Source organism: Aegilops tauschii, chromosome 7 (assembly GCF_002575655.3).
Source record: "Aegilops tauschii subsp. strangulata cultivar AL8/78 chromosome 7, Aet v6.0, whole genome shotgun sequence".
In the NCBI taxonomy this organism is placed as follows: Eukaryota; Viridiplantae; Streptophyta; class Magnoliopsida; order Poales; family Poaceae; genus Aegilops; species Aegilops tauschii.
The window spans coordinates 79,909,294-79,926,793 of NC_053041.3; the positions used below are offsets into that span (position 1 = coordinate 79,909,294).

Below are 17,500 nucleotides of genomic sequence, written 5' to 3' on the forward strand. Positions count from 1 at the left end.
TCGCCGGTAAGCCGGCTCTTTGTGTCTAGCCTTAGAGATTGTTTCTTGTTGCTTGTCCCTCTTTGCGGAGCCCTGCCCCTCCTTATATAAGTTAGAGGGGCGGGCTACATGTGGAGTCCTAGTAGGACTAGGACTAGTCTATCTTCTCTTACAAGTTAATTACAAGTCCGGGTCTTGTTTCCTTGTAAAGGAAATATTCGTCATCCCCTTCCTCTTAATCCGGCCCATCATAACATGAGCCGGCCTTCTGGGCTTTGAGCCTTGTTGTCCATCTGACCCGCCCGCCGGGTTACTAATGAGTCGCCAAGATCGGGCAGGTTATCTGTGAATCGCCAAGCTCCGGGCGGGCCACGAGTGAGTCGCCAATTCCGGCCGGGTCATACCGCGGGATATATCCCCGACATTAGCCCCCAGTTTAATTTGGATTTATCCATGTTAAACTGATCCTGTAAAATAAACACAAGAACAAACTTGATAGGTTGTGCTCCGGGTTAAATTTTGTAAGCCGGCACCTGATCATCTTTAAATCCTTGTGATTTCTTTCTTGATACATGCCCATGAACTCATAGAAAATCTCCTTTAGTAGATATGTTCAAACTTTGTGAATGCAAAAAATCCAGATACTTCTTTTGAGAAATCCGGGTCAATAGGCCAGCTTCAGAGTCAATTTGCTGGCATTGGTCTCTTGTAGAGAAATATTGTAAGAAACAATCCACTTGAATCGGCTTTCAATGCTCTGACTTGACAAAAATATTGGTCTTCAAATATTCAACTTATATTCATCCGGCTTAAAGATATAAAACTTGCCGGTTTATGAGTACCAAAATTGCCGGGTTATAAATAGATGATGGCAAGTCATAATTGTCGCCGACGCCGGTTTATGATTGTTAATGACGCCGGTTTACAGACACAGGGTCATAATGATTGGTGACACCGGATCAATCTGGTTTTGCTCAAAACAGAGAAATTGAAGATATTTCTTTGATAATAATATAATACCTGTAGCCCCCAAGTCTTGAGCAGAACAAAGCGATGGCTTAAGACTTGCTTCAATATGAATACTGCCACTTTGAAGAAATCCATGTTGTTCATCCCAATCACTAGTAAAAACTGAATATTCCATATTATGTAGCCCCCAAGTGCCGGGTTGTCATGCTTGCAGCAACCTGGGACTTGTAATTGCCTGATTCTCAAAAACTTCAACTAGTGTAGCCCCCAAGGGCCGGGTCATTATGCAATAATGAGCAGGGACTTTATAAATATGATCATGTAAATTTGAACAGCAATGTGTAGCCCCCAAGGGCCGGCTTAGTAAGATAATACTGAGCTAGGACTTTTCATTGAAAATAATCATATGATGTAACCCTCACCATGGGGCTTGAACCCACGTCCACAAGGTTAAGAGCTTTGTGCTTTACCAACTAAACAGTGGATCCTTCAATATAATGGATTGAGACTTATGTACCTTGAATTGTTGACAGGAGCAATTGGTAGCCCCCAAGGGCCGGTTTATCATAATATGATGAGTCGGGTCTTCAACAAGGCCAATAAAAAGTAATCTTGCATTAGCCCCCAAGTGCCATGGTGCATGCTGGCAGTGACATGGGACTTGCACATTTGATGTAATCTCAATTTGAATAATGTAGCCCCCAAGTGCCGGGTTGTAAGCCTGCAGCGACTCAGGACTATTCCTTCCATTGTAGAATAAATCATATCCATTGATAAAATAATAGCCATTGCGCTGAAGCGACTTTGAAAACCTCAATCATAATATTAGTTTCTGATAACCATAATCAAAATCCAGCCATGTTGGCTATTAAAGATCTGACTAACCCGGTTTGAAAACCTCAATCATTGAAATCATAATGAAAATCCAGCCAAGTTTGGCTATTTAAAGATTCCAAATACCTTATCTGTTGACAAGTAAATCCGGAGTTTAAATACCCGGCGACTCTTGGTCGATGGCGATTTATTACGCCTCCATTGTAAGCCGGAAATTTTATAACCCGGCGGCTTATAGCCTTTGAGAAAACCAAGAATTGACAACCCTTTTGAGACACCAATTTCAATCTTTGATGATGGGCTTGAACTTAATCATTTATGTAAGTCATAGCCCTGTAAATCCTGCACAGAGTTCAAACAACATATGCCCTGGCGACTTAACGTTAAAAGCCAGGGCGGGTAACCACCCAAATGTAGTCTTATCCTGCACACAAGTAGATCACAAGATCCCTTGGCGGTTTACCGCAGGGCGGGTCATAATATCTCACATATAACCACTGTGATATTGAATTTGTACTGCCGGTTTACATGACCTGTGCAGTAAGGGTGATAACCCGATCCCTAGAAGCCAATGCTTCCACATAGATGATGATTGTCATAAGCTGGCGATTTATCATCGAAAATCAAGCCGGGTTAAATAGCAACCACTCATATACACTTCAGATATGAAAAAAAAGAGCTTCAAATAAAATCCAAAAATTGTTTGCAAAAAGAGACTTCAAAAAATTTTGAGGCTTCTGATTCGAATACGATCAGAAAACCATCCCAAAGGGGTTAAGCTAAGATTCGAATACGATCATATAGCCCCGAGTGGCTTTGGCGTTGCCGATCAAGAGGGTACCGACAGCTATGTTCTCTTTGGTTCGAATACGACCCATGTTTGAACAGGAAGCCCCCAAATGACCTTGAGAGTTGTTTAACGATGCTGATTCGAATACGATCCACGTCGGTTCCCAAAGGGGGTTGAGCTATGGTTCAAATATGACCAAGAAACTACCCAATGAGCTCGGCAGTGTGCCGATCAAAAGGGTATCGACAGCTATGTTCTCTTTGGTTCGAATACGACCTATGTTTGAACAGGAAGCCCCCTGGTGATCATGAGAATATTTAACGACTTTGATTCGAATACGATCGGGGTCACACCAAAAGGGTTAAGCTAAATTCGAATACGATCAGCTCCCAATGGTCATTAAAGCAGGGTACCTATATTTGAGTTGTGTTTTGTAACAGACTCTTTAGTCCCTTTAATTTTTCCTGAGAACACGAACTTTGCGAGGAATAAATTCTTTTTTGAACCGGAAATTCTTAAACCGGATATTGAGAGTTTCAAAGTTTTGTAATAGACAAATTTACCTTGAACCGGATTTTGAACCGGATTGAGAGCTTCAAAGCTTTGTGGCAGATAAATTTCTCTTGAACCGGATTTTAAACCGGAATCTTTATTTTGAACCGGAAATTTTCTGACGGCTTTTAAATTTTCATTAATATGGTAGCAGCCTCCGGAACCGGGTTATCATTCTCCAACGATCCGGGGTTCCCGAGTCATGTCACTGTAGCCCCCGAGTCTCAAGATGACTCGAGGAGTTGGCTTGAGATTCTCCATATTTAACCGTGATATAAACCGGCATAACCTGTATATCATTGGTGTTGATAGCACGATGTGTATCCACAGAAGGTTGAGGTGACTGCGGCGGGTTATAAATAATCCCGTATGCGCCGTGTCAGCAACTCGGCCAATGGTTCCTTCCAACTGGCTGTTTGAAGTTTAACCAAACTGTAGTGACGGCGACTCGTGCACCTGCCCATTGAACCATCCAGTGCAGACGACGGCTGATAATATATGATAATTTGCCTCCAGTTTGTTGGAAGAAAACCGGGCTTCCCAAGTAGTGACTTGCTCATAATCAATAAACAACTCATCCAGCCAAGTGTGGCCTGGTGTGTTGATGTAGATCAGGCCGCGAGAGACGGACGGTAAAGACGATCGTAACATCAGAGGCGGCACAGACAGATGAGTCGGCCGTGGCATTATAAACCGGTGCGGACGGGTGAGTTGTCCTCCTTGTTGTAAGCTGGCGTGGTCGCGAGAGACGGCCACGGCATGGTAAGCCGGCGCGGTCGCGAGAGACGGCCACGGCGTTGTAAGCCGGTGCGAGGGTCCGTTGAATAACGAAGACCACCTGCGCCAAAAGATGTTGGCGTGCCTCCATCTCCGCAGTATAATATCACTTTTTGTCATAAATAATTGCCCTGTATAAGCAATATTGCAGACCAAGGCAAACATAAACTATTCTTTGACAAAAATAATATGTACTAAAAATATATTTTAGATGGATATCACATGATGTGTTTCGGCCGAAAATAATCCGCCATGAAGTTGATGATCACTAAGTGAAACTGAAACCTTTCACGGGTGAATCGGCCGTGGGAGCAGACAGATAAACCGGCCACGGTGTTTGTGAGCCGGTGCGGACGAGCAAGTTGTCCTCCGCGTTGTAAGCCGGCGCGGACGCGTGAACCGGCCGCGAGGGCTGACGGGCGATTCGTCCGTGGTGTTGTAAGGCGGTGCGGACGGGCGAGTCGGCCGGCGCGTTGATGTAAACCGGACCGCGATACGCGTGTCCGTGAAGCTGCGCGGCACAGCCGAACATGCCTCCGCGGTATAATACCACCCCTTTTTCTTTTAATAGTCGTCCTGCATAAAAATATTACAGGCCAGAGTAACTGTTGTCGGATGAATTAACATGTACTTATAAAATACATTGGAGGGATAACACCTGATTCGCCCGGACAACAGATGCGTCGACCGTGGTATTGTAAGCCGGTGTGACGGGGAGAATCGGCATCGGTGTTGGAAACCGGCACGGACGGGCAAGTCGGCCGTATGTTGATGTAGACCGGACTATGGGGGACGGCGGCTTACACGCGTGTCCGTGAAGTTGCACGACACAGACGAACGCCAATAAAAATGATGCTGGCGCATGCTCATGAATAATTTACCTTTCGTCAAACACCAGCCCCGATAATTTTGTCTGGTAGCCTGGCACCCCTTTTTTTTAGCAGCCTTGAAAAGATGTGACGGGCATATACCCCTGCTCTGTAATAGTAGTAGCTAGTCCTACTAGCGCCCCCATGGGTTTTTTTTCACGTGATGTACTCAAGTAGTACTTTCCAAAATCACGTATACTAGTAGCACTCCAACCTGGCAGACCGCATCTTTCCTTCTGATTTTTTTTTGTATCCTTTTTTTATTTCCATGCCCATGATACTAGTAGTACTTTGGAACGGTTAGCAGAGATCTGTTTTCTCGGCGGAGACTTGCCATTGGACCGATTCCACGGCGTACGGCATACCACTTAACCAAAGAAAAAGAAATTCCTCTGAACCCCTGTCCATCTCGGCAATACGCTGTAGCAGTGGTGGAAATTGATCCGTGTCCCTCTTTTTTTTCCTTTGATTTGACCCGGTCTGTACGTAGCAAACTATGGATGACTCCTTTTGGGAGAACCTTCTTGATCTGACATGTACCAGTACTAGCAACAATTCAGGTTGTGTGTACTTATCCATAGATGGTAAGATGTGGCTGTATTTTCTTGACTGTCCACGCACGGCTACAGCGAACTCTGCCTCCGACCCGGAAAACGAGTCTCCTTTGGTAGATTTCTGCAACGGTGCCAAGGCGAATCTTCCTGTCGGTCTCGGCGACTTTTGTAGAACACCGTGGAGGAAATTGATCCAGATGAATCCCCTCGTCAGGTGCGGCCACGCGCGCAACCCTAAATTCTCTTATCGGCTGTGTCCGAGGCTGTCTGTCCACGGCTGTCTACTGCCGGGTTATCCTGCAGGCTGTCCGTCCCGGCGCTTTCTCATCCGATAATCGCGAGCTTCTCGATTCCTGGAAAAGATCCCTCCAAGAACTCAACACCACCGTGCGCGAAGCCCCACGGTGGGCGCCAACTGTCGTGGAATTGTCACGGCAGATGTCTTTAGTGTCAGGACTTAGTCGCGAGGCCAGCGCATCTATGTGGTAGCTTGAGAGGGGTTGATTGGGATGAGAGACGCAGGGCGGTTCAACGCACAAGACAAGGGTTTAGACAGCTTCGGGCCCCGGGAAACATCATCCGGTAATAGCCCTACATGCTGTTTGAGGCTAGGTCTCATTATGCTCGTGAGAGGGTCGCCGGTAAGCCGGCTCTTTGTGTCTAGCCTTAGAGATTGTTTCTTGTTGCTTGTCCCTCTTTGGGGAGCCCTGCCCCTCCTTATATAAGTTAGAGGGGCGGGTTACATGTGGAGTCCTAGTAGGACTAGGACTAGTCTATCTTCTCTTACAAGTTAATTACAAGTCCGGGTCTTGTTTCCTTGTAAAGGAAATATTCGTCATCCCCTTCCTCTTAATCCGGCCCATCATAACATGAGCCGGCCTTCTGGGCTTTGAGCCTTGTTGTCCATATGACCCGCCCGCCGGGTTACTAATGAGTCGCCAAGATCGGGCAGGTTATCTGTGAATCGCCAAGCTCCGGGCGGGCCACGAGTGAGTCGCCAATTCCGGCCGGGTCATACCGCGGGATATATCCCCGACAAGCCCCTTTAAGTTCTCGGCCTTTATCAATGCCTTGTTATTTTTATGCCACACCTCGGGTTTGAAGTTGTTCCCGGGCGGCAGTGTACTCTTGCGTCCGAGCTCCAACGCCAAACTGCATTCGAGGTGTCCTTTGCAGCCGAGCACCAACGCCGGACTGCTTCCGAGCTCCAACGCCGGAATGTATCCAGGATCCAACGCCGGACTGTGTCCAAGCTCCAACGTCGTACTATATCCGAGCTCCAACGCCGGATTATATCCGAGGTGTCATAGATCACCTTGGTTGAAAAAATTTGAAAGAGTTTAGCTAAGCTTAATACCGGAAATGCCCTCTATGGAGCCAGCCACTGGCGCCCGAGCTTTATGCCGGACTGCTTCCGAGGTGGTGCACCACCTTGGCCACGGGCTGATTTTTATGAATTTAATTCCGAATTGTGCAATGTAATCTCTGACGAGATGTATAGCTAGTAGCCCTCAAGGTGCATGTTGGCCTAATATCCGGGATGAACCGGAAGGATAAAATCAAACCGCTGACCCCAGTAGCCCCTGAGACTCAGGTCGATTCGTGAAATCGGCCTAAGGATCAATTCCCAGCTCGGCAGCATACTTAGGAATAGAAACACGGTGTGATACATTAGGGAAAATAGTGATCGGCGAACAGGCCCTTGATAGAGGGTCTTGAGATGTCATCGTAATATGTTAGCTTGATGCCGGATAGGTGCAGATGGTACCTATTATTGTCCGAAGACGCGCTTGCGCATAGTTCGGTCAAGCCGAACATTGAGCACTGCAAATTTTCTGCATTGAATAGGCAATGCAATAGCCCCCGAGACACAGCTGGTCGGGTGGCAACACCAGATCAGGGGATCGACGTACCCCTTTAATATTTGTAAATGATAAGCAGAAGCCCAGTAGGCACCGAGCCTTAATGTGGGCACGGGTAGCCGAATTAAGGATCGATATCCAGAGTAAAATCACAAAGTATGTGTAATGATTCTATGTATCCAAGTACTCTACATCATTAATGCTTAGATCCGCATTGTAAAAAACTTTGTTGACCGACCATCGGCTTCCACCTCCTTGGCCAGCAGCCGAGGAGTGTTTGTCCTACTTTATAAAGCCTTTATGAGGGCAAAGACGTACGGCAAACAAGGCAATCTGGCCATACGGCTTTATAAACAAAGGTACGCAGAGAGATATGTTATATTGCTTTTTAACGTAAGAAACATCTTCCAAAGAAAATAGTCCCACTATCGGTTCCTTTCTTTGGGTTGTCATGCTAAGCATGATCATGAAACCTCAGCTCCGATCAATGTGGGAGGAAAATATTGAGGATTTAGTTCGGGAAAAGATCCCGAACTCTATGGTATTAATGAACCAAAATTTTTACTTCCGTCATTGCCGACCAATGTGATCCTTTAAGATTGCTAGCTTTCGGCTTCACCCAGTCTGAGGTACTAACTCGGATGACCCAGTAGTAACAATCACAGAGGTGCTCCCTTTACCGCCTAGCCGAACAATCGGGAATGTAGGGGTAAGCACAGGAGCCAGGCAACCCAGCTTGGCCAAAATCTTAAGTCAAATTGATGCATATTTATGGCTTTATAACGATAAGTATGGAAGGCAACGCTTGTATAATGAATACAAATGCTGATGATATATACTTATTTTGACTTCATTGCGACTATTTATCAGTTGAAAGTGTCCCATCGTCGGCTTCTACCCCTTTGTAGATACTACGCATGGTGTTTTTGCAATAACCAGACAACCCTTAGCCGACGTCTCGGTGCCCAGAGGCGGTTGTGTTAGCGGAAACGAGGCAATCAGATATCTTTGGCTTTATAACTTTCACTTAGTCATAGGAGCTTTAAACTGGGGAAGCTAGCTACAAGCCCCCGGTTAGTGTTCGGCGACAGCTGAGGTCAAGCCGTAAACACTTCGGCCAATGTTATGAACGGCCCATCATTTAACACGGTTATCGGATCGCTGACCAGTTTGCGCTTATTGTGACAGTCAGTTTTTGGCTTTCTCCACTAAGGTGCTTAACCATGTGAGCTGGAAGCACAATCGCAGTGGTTCTCCCGTTGCACACCTAGCCGAACAAAGCGGAACATAGGAGTCAAGCACAGGAGCCGGGCAGCCCAACTATTGACCGAAGACACAATTCGAGACCGATGCATATATAGCAATATCCGAGAATGTTTTTGCCGAATCTGTAATGATGTCCGGCATTGCACTGCGAGACTTATGTTGGAAACACACAAATAGTTTAAATGTGCCAAAAGCTTGGACAACCAAAAAACGTCAATTAAAACATGACGTCCGAAAAAGATCAAGTGTTCGGTGCCAATCCGAGAATTCGAAAAAAATTGTGCTTCTGTCGTGCTTTAACATGACAAATCCGATCTCAAGACTTCGGGTCAAAAAAGGAGCGGTAGAAAAAGACTTTGCAACGACCAAGAAGAAAACACATTTACTATAAAACAACTCATATAAATTGAAGAGCCCCCAAGTGACTTGGGTAAAAGAATTTTATGTATAATGATTGTATGTATCGAAGTACTTATATCATATACGTGTGTTCACCCGAACTTTATACGTGTCTTAACCGACCGTCGGCTTCTCCCTCTTCGGTCAAGGACCAAAAAGTGTTATGTACTCCACCTGTCGAGAATATCGACGGTGTTTCCGATAACCTGGCAACAGGCCATAAGGCTGTAATAGACAAAGCGCGCTCAGGGAACTTATGCCATACTGGACAAAGTGTAAGAAACATCTTCGAAGAAAATAGTACCCCCACCGATACCTTTCTTCGGTTGCTCATTATTACTATGAGACTTGTGCAATAGATTTTTTGTACTCATGAGTTCCGTTGTGTGCCGACCATTATTGAAAATAGTAAGAGCGCTAGCTTTCGGCGTCACCCAGTCTGATGTCCGGCACAGATGACCCAATCGTGACAATCGCAGTTGTGCTCCCTTTACTCCCTAGCCGAACAATCGGGAACGTAGAGGTAAACACAGGAGCAAGGCAACCCAGCTTGCAAATCGCTTAGGTCAATATGGTGCATATTGTGGCGTAATACACGAACAAGGAACGAAGCCGTACAAGTATAATCATATGCAAGAGGAAAATCTCATCAAGGGAGCCCCCAAATAAAAAGGGGATTTGAGTATGTGTGTCACAAACAAAGTTATGACAAGGAATTTTATCACAAACAACTTTTTTCAAAAAAGTATAATGCTTGGTCGAACCGAACGTAGGTTAAAAATTTAAAGCTTTGAGCATGAAAGCGACTTAGCTGGTTAATGCGTTCGGCATTGATGACATGGTCCGAGCTTGATGCGGTACAAGGTTCCATCCCCCAAGCCAGTCCCGAGGTGGCGGAGCGAAGAGCTCGGCACTCCGAAGTGGTTACATAGCACGGCCAATGTAGGCCGGCAGTGTGACGTCGAAGAGACCATGTGACGCAGTCAAAGTCCATTACCTGCACATGTAAAATAGTGCAGGCCAACAATAATAATATAAATATATAAAAATCCTTGCATTATTAATTTACGCAAAATAAAATGGATGTGGCCTGGCACCAAAGCCAATGTCGATGCAGGGCATCGGCGTGACACAGTGAAGGCGTGACAAAGCTTGAGTTTGCAGGGCGGTCCGGGTTCCGGATGCGGCGTTCGCCGAACTATATACGGAAACCGACCGAACCACCACGCGACCGTCGTTAATGTGGCCATCATTTGACATACCTGTGTACAGATGATGGAACAAACCAGAATAATAATTCTTCGGAAAAGTAAACCCAAGCAAGAAGAAATTACTAGGATTAATAGCACCTGGTTTATCTGTTGTAGCAGTCCGAAGAAAAGCGACTCCCAAAATTGGGAATCGATCCGCATACCCATTGCCTGATGAGCGATAAAGCGACGGCATGGGGAAGCCCTCGGTCCAGCTAACGTGACGAAGCTGGTCGGCTGGTGACGCCGAAGTCACCGGAGTATGTTGGCGAAGAAATAGCCAAGTCCCCAGTCTAGCCGACGTGACGGAGCAGGTCGGTGAGGAGTCGTTGCAGCCGCCATGTCAGCCGAGGTGTTGAGGTATTTCGGCGTGATGGACATCGGCTCGAAGAAGCAACAGTGCGGCCATGCTGACGCAGGCCGTAACTTATGACGCGGCCAATGCTGGTTTGATGAAGTGACCATGCGGCGATGCCGGTGTGCCCGCTCCGTGTAATCTGCGGGGCGGCGATGTTGGTGATGATTTACCTTTGGCGATTCCGAACTCTTGCTCGGCTCGCCGAGGTGAGGATTCGAAGAAGTTGAGGTCGGCTCAAAAAGCGACGACATGTCTAGCGCAGGTCGGCAGCGTGGAGCTATATTGCCGGACTAGTTTGACACCAGCGTGATGGCGAAGATTACCTCAGAGGAGGCTTAAAATTTTATGGGCACGTGTTAAGAACAACGCGCAATACCTTAGAATAAAATTCCTTTGAAAAGGTTGTCCAATATCACGTTCATAGAGAAACATGTATTCGGATCGGATCCGTATTCGCGCAGAAAACAGATCTGAAAAGTGATGCACTAATCGGAAGGTTCCCGGAGTTTGGACGGTCGGATCGAGCTGAAATTTTGAGGGGTGGTAGATATGGGAATTCCGCAGCGAATGAACGGTTGGATATTCCAAGGGACCTCCGAGCTGGGCTCCGGAGACCACGCCCTAAACTCGATTCCCGTCTGGATTTGACAGGGCTCCGGTATATCATACATTGTCAGAGATTCCTCCATCGGAACTCGACGAAATTTTCCAGGGTTGTTGTAGACTCAATTCCGCACAATTCCACCGAAGTGATCGTTAAAACGACACTCGAGGAGGCGGTGGCAGCGGATACGAGTTTGCTGTCCAAAAAAACAGCACGGTCACCCAAGCGCAATGTTGACATTGAGCCCCCGAACTCCATGGATGATTCCTCCATGATCTTGATAGAGATCGGAGTTGGTGTTGATGAAGGCCCTCGTCCAAACATGACAATCCGAGGCAGGGCACAGTCCTCGGTCAAGCCAAGTTGACCAGTCGAGCCGGTGACAAAGATGTCGACGTCACAGTTAATCTGCAGACGAGCCATCGATACTTTTGCCGATCACACAACAGAACTCTCAATGAAAGCACCAATGTCGGTGTCTAAACTGGTGGATCTCGGGTAGGGGGTCCCAAGCTGTGTGTCATGGATCGATGGGTAACAGGAGGCGGGGGACACAATGTTTACCCAGGTTTGGGCCCTCTCGATGGAGGTAATACCCTACTTCCTGCTTGATTGATCTTGATGATATGAGTATTACAAGAGTTGATCTACCACGAGATCGTAGAGGCTAAACCCTAGAAGCTAGCCTATGATTATGATTGTTGTATATATCTATCGACTAGCCTAGCCTCAGTTTATATAATGCACCAGAGGCCTAGGATGACAAGAGTCCTAGCCGAATACGCCGGTGGGGAGGAGTCGTTGTCTTTATCACCAAGTCTTGCGGAATCTTCCTTGTATGCGGCAACTATCCGAACTGGCCCATGAGTATACGGCCATGGGGGTCCTCGGCCCAATCTAACTGATCGGGGGACGACGTGGTGAGTACCCCCTAGTCCAGGACACCGTCACCTAGGGTCCCCGGCCTTTGGCCGCCGGCGCGGTCGACAACTGTCCACACCCCGAGCCGAGCGGCGGACCAGCAAGAGCCGTTCCGCATACGGCCGGGGCGCATCGCCGGCCCCCATCCGCTTCCCTCCTGGCAATTTCAAGCACTCTTTGACTCTCTTTTCAAAGTCCTTTTCATCTTTCCCTCGCGGTACTTGTTCGCTATCGGTCTCTCGCCTGTATTTAGCCTTGGACGGAGTCTACCGCCTGATTTGGGCTGCATTCCCAAACAACCCGACTCGTTGACGGCGCCTCGTGGGGCGATAGGGTCCGGGCCGGACGGGGCTCTCACCCTCCGAGGCGCCCCTTTCCAGGGGACTTGGGCCCGGTTCGTCGCTGAGGACGCCTCTCCATACTACAATTCGGACGGCAAAGTCGCACGATTCTCAAGCTGGGCTGCTCCCGGTTGCTCGCCATTACTTGGGGAATCCTTCTAAGTTTCTTCTCCTTCGCTTATTTATATGCTTAAACTCAGCGGGTAGTCCCGCCTGACCTGGGGTCGCGGTCGAAGCGACGTGCGCTTCGTTTGCAGGGTTGTTCTGAGGCCATAATGCCGGCTGCGCGTCGGATGCACTGCGTTGATAAAGCGAGGACGCCCACCATGCGCTGTGTCCGGCGCGGTACACCGGCAGCCCGATCTTCAGTCCACTGCCCCTTGCGAGACGAGGGACCAGATGCCGCATCTCGATTCCCGATGAGGGTGGTTGGTAGCGTGTTTTGGCGTGACGCCCAGGCAGGCGTTCCCTCGGCCGAGTGGCCTCGGGCGCAACTTGCGTTCAAAGACTCGATGGTTCGCGGGATTCTACAATTCACACCAGCTATCGCATTTCGCTACATTCTTCATCGATGCAAGAGCCGAGATATTCGTTGCCAAGAGTCGTGTGGATTAAATAGCTTTGCAACACAAGGGACGGCTAGCAAGCTAGCCATGCCCCCGGGTTTGGCACAGTGTTCCTTGACGCCTTCGGTGTCGTGGGTTCTTTTACCCCGAGCCCCCACCCGCTCCGAGGAGGGGAGGTGGTCGAGGCATTGGCCAAGCGACGGATGGTGCCGTCGCCGACGGATTGGATGACGCGTGCGCGTTCTATTTTGGTCAGGGTCACAACAATGATCCTTCCGCAGGTTCACCTACGGAAACCTTGTTACGACTTCTCCTTCCTCTAAATGATAAGGTTCAATGGACTTCTCACGATGTCGGGGGCGGCGAACCACCCCCGTCGCCGCGATCCGAACACTTCACCGGACCAGTAAATCGGTAGGAGCGACGGGCAGTGTGTACAAAGGGCAGAGACGTAGTCAACGCGAGCTGATGACTCGCGCTTACTAGGCATTCCTCATTGAAGACCAACAATTGCAATGATCTATCCCCATCACGATGAAATTTCCCAAGATTACCCGGGCCTGTCGGCCAAGGCTATATACTCGTTGAATACATTAGTGTAGCGCGCGTGCCACCCAGAACATCTAAGGCCCTTCCGTCAATTCCTTTAAGTTTTAGCCTTGTGACCATACTCCCCCCGGAACCCAAAGACTTTGATTTCTCATAAGGTGTCGGCAGAGTCCTATAAGCAACATCCGCCGATCCCTGGTCGGCATCGTTTATGGTTGAGACTAGGATGGTATCTGATCGTCTTCGAACCCCAACTTTCGTTCTTGATTAATGAAAACATCCTTGGCAAATGCTTTTGCAGTTGTTCGTCTTTCATAAATCCAAGAATTTCACCTCTGACTATGAAATACGAATGCCCCCGACTGTCCCTATTAATCATTACTCCGATCCCGAAGGCCAACACAATAGGACCGGAATCCTATGATGTTATCCCATGCTAATGTATCCAGAGCGATGGCTTGCTTTGAGAACTCTAATTTCTTCAAAGTAACGATTCCGGAAACACGACCCGGCCAATTAAAGCTAGGAGCGCGATGCCGGCCGAAGGGTCGAGTAGGTCGGTGCTCGCGGTGAGGCGGACCGGCCGACCCGGCCCAAGGTCCAACTACGAGCTTTTTAACTTCAACAACTTAAATATACACTATTGGAGCTGGAATTACTACGGCTGCGGGCACTAAACTTGCCCTCCAATGGATCCTCGTTAAGGGATTGAGATTGTACTCATTCCAATTACCAGACACTAATGCGCCCGGTATTGTTATTTATTGTCACTACCTCCCCTTGTCAGTATTGGGTAATTTGCGCGCCTGCTGCCTTCCTTGGATGTGGTAGCCGTTTCTCAGGCTCCCTCTCCGGAATCGAACCCTAATTCTCCGTCACCCGTCACCACCACGGTAGGCCCCTATCCTACCATCGAAAGTTGATAGGGCAGAAATTTGAATGATGCATCGCCGGCACGAAGGTCGTGCGATCCGTCGAGTTATCATGAATCATCGGATTAGCGAGCAGAGCCCGCGTCAGCCTTTTATCTAATAAATGCGCCCCTCGCAGAAGTCGGGGTTTGTTGCACGTATTAGCTCTAGAATTACTATGGTTATCCGAGTAACACGTACCATCAAACAAACTATAACTGATTTAATGAGCCATTCGCAGTTTCACAGTTCAAATTGGTTCATACTTGCACATGCATGGCTTAATCTTTGAGACAAGCATATGACTACTGGCAGGATCAACCAGGTAGCACGTCCTTGGTGACGCCCAGCACGACCATCGTCCTGCGCTTCCACTTTCACGGAAACTCAGAGGCAACAGCCGGGCCGGATGTCGCTCTTGAGTGGCATAGCACATCCTCCTTGAGGATCGACGCAGAGAGTCACATATCCTACCACGTAACTGTGGAGAGGTAGAGACAACTCCTGTTCCGGTTGTTAACAATTCAGAGAGCTTCGGGTCGGGTCGAGGCAACCGAACAGGCCACGACCCTTTATCCTCAGCAGTACCCGAGACCAAAAGCAGGAGCGAGGTTGCCTTGATAGCAGCGGGCACGTAACGTGCCAGCGCCACGAGGCAACGCCGCAAGCGCTATTTGGACGCAGCGGCACAACCAAAGGGCGTCCGCCGCGAGGCAACAGTTATCCGAAGCACCACTTCCCGTAGGTCGGGTACTAGCACGCAAGCACTCTTAACCCAGCGATTCGAAGCCATACGAGGGACGGGACATGGCGCCGGTAGTCGGCCGCAGTACAACAGGGGATCTACCGGCAGACACGGGTCCAAAGCTACTCATGCGCTTAGTAGCCAACAAGCGGTCAAACCAACCAAGCCTTCGCCCGTGCAGAGCACGGGAGGATCACTTGCACGAAGGCGTCCTGCAAGGCCAAATCACGCGTGTGTCACACCCGCAGCAATAAAGTTACGGATGCAACGATTTCCCGAAGGCAACTTAATCGGGACGTCGGTGCAACGTTGTCCGACGGTCTTATCATGCACGAAACAGGCTACTTTCCTGTTTCCCGAGCCGCATTCGGCTGTTGGGTCAGAATTTCACTTGAGACGTACAGGGGACCGGGACAGCGATGACGTTGCCCCCGGAGGGCAACGGTTTTCCGGAGGTGACATTCGAGGGACACCGTTGCGACTGTTTACCGTCGGTCGGATCATGTACGTAACGGGGTACTTTCCTATTTCCCGAGCCACGTTCGGCTGTAGGGTCAGGATTTCTCACGAGACGTACACGGGACCGGGCCAGCACCTTCGTGATGGCATAACGACGGGACATCCGAGGCAACGTTGGGAAAGGATGGGCGTACGAGAAAACGGGTTTTTTTCCTAAGAAAAACCACCCGTGTTCCGTACGCCCACCAGGAAGGACCCCTCCTCCCTACTATACCTGAGGGTTTTAGCCCCCATTGGGACCCCTGCCCTTCAGTTTGTGAAGGAGGGGTACACTGTTTTGAAACGCTGCCGTGGCAGCGTTTTTCTGCCACGAGACATGTTTTCGCTGCCATGGCACCGTTTCTTGACCATCATTAGCTAGTTTTGACCCGGTTTCCATGGCGTATGGGCCTTTTTTCTCCCGGACCTCTCGTACCGTTCACGTGTCCATGTACGTGCCTGTGCCTCGTATGAGGTTTTGCCCAGTTTTCCATGGCGCGCGTCCGGTTCCGTCCACGACGGGCGTCGGCCAGTTTTTTCCCGTGTCCACGTACAGCCCGTTCACGGGTCCGTGTACGTGTGTGTGCCTCATATGTGGTTTTGTCATGTTTTCCATTGCGCGCGTCCGGTTCCGACCATGACGGGCGTCGGCCGCTTTTTTCCCATGTCCACGTACCACCCGTTCACAAGTCCGTGTAAGGGCCCTTGTACGTGTGTGTGCCTCATACGTGGTTTTGCCCAGTTTTCCATGGCGCACATCCCATTCCGTCCACGACGGGTGTCGGCCCCTTTTTCCCCGTGTCCACGTACAGCCCGTTCACGAGTCCGTGTAAGGGTCCGTGTACGTGTGTGTGCCTCGTATGTGGATTTGCCCAGTTTTCCATGGCGCGCGTCCGGTTCCGTCCACGACGGGCGTCGGCCACTTTTTTCTCGTGTCCACGTACCGCCCGTTCACGGGTCCGTGTAACGGTCCGTGTACGTGTGTGTGCCTCGTACGTGGTTTTGCCCTGTTTTCCATGGCGCGCATCCCGTTCCGTCCACGACGAGCGTTGGCTGCTTCTTTTCCCGTGTACACGTACAGCCTGTTCACGGGTCCGTGTAAGAGTCTGTGTACGTGTGTGTGCCTCGTACGTGGTTCTGCCCAGTTTTCCATGGCGCGCGTCCGGTTCCGTCCGCGACGGGCGTCGGCCACTTTTCTCCCGTGTCCACATACCGCCCGTTCACGGGTCCGTGTAATGGTCCGTGTATGTGTGTGTGCGAATTACATTGTTTTGCCCTGTTTTCCATGGCGCGCGTCTGGTTCCGTCCACGACGGGCGTCGGTCGCTTTTTTCCCGTGTCCACGTACAGCCCGTTCACGGGTTCGTGTAAGGGTTCGTGCACGTGTGTGTGCCTCGTACGTGGTTTTGCCCAGTTTTCCATGGCGCACGTACTGTTCCGTCCACGACGGGTGTCGGCCCCTTTTTCCCCGTGTCCATGTACAGCCCGTTCACGGGTCCGTGTAAGGGTCCGTGTACGTGTGTGTGCCTCGTACGTGGTTTTGCCCAGTTTTCCATGGCGCGCGTCCGGTTCCGTCCACGACGGGCGTCGGCCACTTTTTTCCCATGTCCACGTACCGCCCGTTCAGGGGTCCGTGTAACGGTCCGTGTACGTGTGTGTGCCTCGTACGTGGTTTTGCCCTTTTTTCCATGGCGCGCGTCCCGTTCCGTCCACGACGGGCGTCGGCCTCTTTTTTTCCCGTGTCCACGTACAGCCCGTTCACGGGTCCGTGTAAGGGTCTGTGTACGTGTGTGTGCCTCGTACGTGGTTTTGCCCAGTTTTCCATGGCGCGCGTCTGGTTCCGTCCACGACGGGCATCGGCCACTTTTCTCCCGTGTCCACGTACCGCCCGTTAACGGGTCCGTGTA

General features: G+C 49.6%; 1 long non-coding RNA gene and 1 other non-coding gene across 2 annotated transcripts in view; both read right to left on the reverse strand.

Moving 5' to 3' along the window:
- Window positions 1-17,500, reverse strand: part of LOC141027641 (uncharacterized) — a 24,843-nt gene that overhangs the window by 3,024 nt on the left and 4,319 nt on the right. The window lies entirely within an intron of this gene.
- LOC120970309 (5.8S ribosomal RNA) lies at window positions 12,774-12,929 on the reverse strand. Its single transcript, XR_005765028.1, has one exon. It is a non-coding gene; the product is annotated as a 5.8S ribosomal RNA (ribosomal RNA).